General features: G+C 36.4%; 1 long non-coding RNA gene across 1 annotated transcript; it reads left to right on the forward strand.

Moving 5' to 3' along the window:
• Nucleotides 1–673: 673 nt before the first annotated feature.
• Nucleotides 674–2,506, forward strand: LOC140345056 (uncharacterized). Its single transcript, XR_011923742.1, has 3 exons — nt 674–762; nt 852–974; nt 1,984–2,506. It is a non-coding gene; the product is annotated as an uncharacterized lncRNA (long non-coding RNA).
• The last annotated feature ends 1,538 nt before the right edge of the window (nt 2,507–4,044 follow it).

Below are 4,044 nucleotides of genomic sequence, written 5' to 3' on the forward strand. Positions count from 1 at the left end.
TACCTGTGTGACCACAATTTTTCTTGGACTTTTTGCTGTTAGAGAAATCTGATATTACCGCACAACGTAGTTGCTGCTCTCTTATTGAATAGTACAGCACTATACTGTCACAATGTCTTTTCTTTCTAGACTTAAGTTATGTTCAAACCTAAGATTTTTGCAAATATTTTTGAATGACTTTACTAATCAAAAATACTTGCACAAGATAGTTAATATTGGAAAGAATAAGTGTGATGTCATTATCCTTAATTTGACAGGCAGCAGGAGTTGTACATGTGTTTAACAAAACAACTAGGAACACCTGCACAGGATTTAACAATGCCTAGCTCTGCAAAAAAAAGTATGTCTTTCCCCCACACACACACAATATTGAAACCAGACCCTTCAATAGGACCTTCATGGATAGGGAATGGGCAGTGAGCATGTATGCCCCCTGTCCTATCCATAAAAAAAAGGTCCTCTGGAATCTGATTTTCTCAAAAAGGTAGAAAGTTATTTAAACTTTTAAATTGCAGTAGCACTCTAGAGATATTATAATATATTTACAGTAAATGAATCTGCTTGCTTGTACACAACTTGAATATGGTTGGTACTAGACATATGACAAGTGGCTATTAAGTAGTTATCAATAGTGGTAAAGTGTGTAATATATACTGAATAACTCATCTTTATATTTGTTTGTTTTTTTACAGAGAGTCACCCTTTCATTTGATTTCCCCTTTTATGGACATCCACTGAGGCATATCACAATAGCTACAGGAGGCAGGTTTAATATATATGTTTTCTCTTTAATTTAATAAGGAATATGAATCAAGTGGGAGGTAAATACCATATTTCTGTGTTTGTTGCAGGATTTATCTTTATGGGTGATATTATTCATCGCATGTTGACTGCAACACAGTATGTAGCCCCACTGATGGCAAACTTTAATCCAAGTTACTCAGAAGAATCAAAAATCATCTATAGAGACAATGGTAAGTGAAATTATTGCACTGGTAATTCAAATATAGAGATACATTGCTTATCTAAAATGTAATAAAATGGTCCTAAAGTGTCTACATGAGTTACTTTTTTTCATTGTTTAAATGGTATACAGTACAGTCATTTTTTCCCCTACAGCATATATTGCAAAACTGGTCATATATTTGCTGTAAGGGCTTTGAGTGCTACTTATGCACAGGCAGCTAGTCAAGACCACAGATCTTGCTTTGACAAAAAGCAATATGTAACCAGCTTTGCAGCAGTTGTGTTACCTGCTGTTACAGGGAAGAGAATTTAGCATAGTCACAGCTTTACCTTTTTAATAATAGTTAATAGGTCATTCATCTAAAACTGAAGTGGTCAGTAAAGATTCACTTTGCAGCTTTTGGGGTACCTAGTTTATATGTAAACCTAACCTTAACAAGTAAACATGTAATTTTGGCCCAAAAAAATCAGTTTACAAGACATGCTTGTAAAGTCCTAGTGCACTAAAGATGAACTGTAAAGTAGTAGGAGACTGTGAAAACCATGTTTGTTTCTGGCAGGTGTCGTTTTGGCCACCTGTATCACAGACCCTGTAAAAGACAAATGTAAGCTCTTGCTCCCATTTTAGTGTGTGATCCTTCTTCTGGACATGGCCCAAACTACTGCATTAGATTGGGTGTTAAGATACTGCAACAGTGCATGAGTGCTGATAAAGATACATCTTCTACCACTGTGCACCTGTGTTGGAACTACCAGTGATCTACTTTTAACTTTATGCTGTACACTGGGATGATTGGAACTTAGTGATAGTCCTTAGTGATGTGACCCTTGCTGGTTGTATAAAACAGTTGTGAATAATCAGAAATATTGTTTATTGCTCAAAGAAGTATGAAAACATATTAGTGAACAGTTCAAAGCCACTAAAACATTATTTGACATGCTGAATATACCCTTTTTGACACAAAACATTGAGTATATTCATCAACAGGGATATTTTCAGTACTGTCTATTGTTCAGGGACCTCTTTTGTGGTTCAGTGGGACAAAGTACGCCTTCATGAGAAAGAAGAGGCTGGAGGGTTCACTTTTCAAGCTGCCCTGTACAAAGATGGGAGAATTCTGTTTGTGTACAAAGAGGTAAGAACTACACAACATTATGTTTTTTTACACAAGCATGTTTTATGCCTGCTTTATTTTTTGATAATAATTTTTCAAATTCTAAAAAAAAAACAAAATTGTGCAACTTTACCCTATTAAAACAAATATGCATAAACAAGAATCACTATAAATGCTATTAGACCAGTGGTAATTTATCATAAATTCATTTTTTCTTGTGAGACCATTTACTCAGGTACCATGCCTCTTAGCTACAGACAAGAACACCACAGCTGAATTTTGGACTGAACTATTTAAACCTAGACATAGGGTACCACAGCAACTGATAAACTTTTACCCTGCCTGTCCACTACCAGAAACAGATTCACAGTGCCTATTGTTTATCAGACTGCCACAGTGTAAAGCAGATTTGAATGTTAATATTGGTGGTGGCATCTCATTTCGGATACTCGCACAGGAAACACTCCACACGTCAACTTGCAAGGTTTTACCAGTAAGTCACACAAGGAAAATACACTCGAAGAAATAGAAGGAACAGGAAACAATACAATACCAAGAAGAGGAAGAAGAGAAAAAAATATTATATAGTATTACAACAACATTTATATAACATTAAACTTACATGGTAAAAGAAATTCACAGTGTCATCTTGTGGCCATTTTATCACACAAAGTTTAGGTATAAATGCTGTCTGCGTTTATTCCAACACCCACTCCCAACAGAGACCTAAAATGATAACCCATGTTCTTAAATAGTTCCAGTTGTCTCTTTGCAGGCAAGGTTTTGTAAAGATATGGAACCATGGTCTGAGAACAATATTGTAAGCTGTCTTTGTTCTTGTAGCCCCTCAAGGATATCGCAAATTATTATGTTCGGTTCTTGGGTGGATTCACTTTGTCTGATTAAGTCCAAAGCACTCTTTGGTATCTTCAGAAACTTGTGTGTGATAACAGCCAAAGTATGGCTTGGCTTGCCTATGCTACTGCAACATACTCTGCTTCAGTTAAAGAAAATGTTACAGTTGATTGTTTTTTAGTGATTCAACTAAAGGGCCTACTAGCAACTAGAAACAAGTAGCTGCTAGTAGACTTTTGGTCATTGGTGTCTCCAGTCAGCCCAGTTAGCATTCATCTATCCAATGAGGTTACATGTGCTAGTTGCAGGCAGGTTTCCCTCATTTAGAGCTTGTAGTAGTTTTGTGTGATCCCCTTCTTGATCGTAGCATACTAACAGATCATCCACATACTGTGCATGTGCACAGATATATGTCTGTCTCTTAGTATAAAGGCTGGGGTCTGCTTTGTTTCTCTGAGGTTTCGTTTTTGTAAGCAAATTATTTATTTTAATGTTTCATGCTCTATCAGCTTGTTTGAGGCCATAAATTATTTTTATTTTTGGAGATTGCACACTAGGTCTTGCCTTTGATTAATAAATCTTTGTGTTTGTTCCATATAAATATTTTCTGTTAACAGTGCTTTAAGAATGACTTAAAGCATACCTAAACTTAACATTTGTACTCTACATAAAAGGGTAGACAACCCTTATATGTAAAGGAAAAATGTTCATTTTTAAAAAAAAAATTTTTAAAGCAAGCGCAATGTGAGATCGGGTGATGTGCCAAGAAGACAAGAAGAAGACGGAAGGGAAGAATGAAGATGACGGCACCCATGAAGAGGAATTCTAGGACGACGTGGGACCAGATTGTGGGAAGGACCAGTGCCATCGATCTGCAGAATTAAAGGTAAGTGTAATGTTTTTGTTTTTCAGTTTGGTTCCGCTTTTCTGCTTTAAGTCTGTATTATAGTAATCTTGCTGCATCAACCCCCCAATTTTCTTCTTGTAAAACTGTGCCGATCACCTACACAGCTCCCTTATATCCCCATGTTCTCTCCACCCCTTATTGATGTACCTCCTCTTATTTTCCTATTCCTTCCCCTGCATCTTTCAAACTCCCCCAATCGTA

Source organism: Pyxicephalus adspersus, unplaced genomic scaffold (assembly GCF_032062135.1).
Source record: "Pyxicephalus adspersus unplaced genomic scaffold, UCB_Pads_2.0 Sca456, whole genome shotgun sequence".
Taxonomy (NCBI): domain Eukaryota; kingdom Metazoa; phylum Chordata; class Amphibia; order Anura; family Pyxicephalidae; genus Pyxicephalus; species Pyxicephalus adspersus.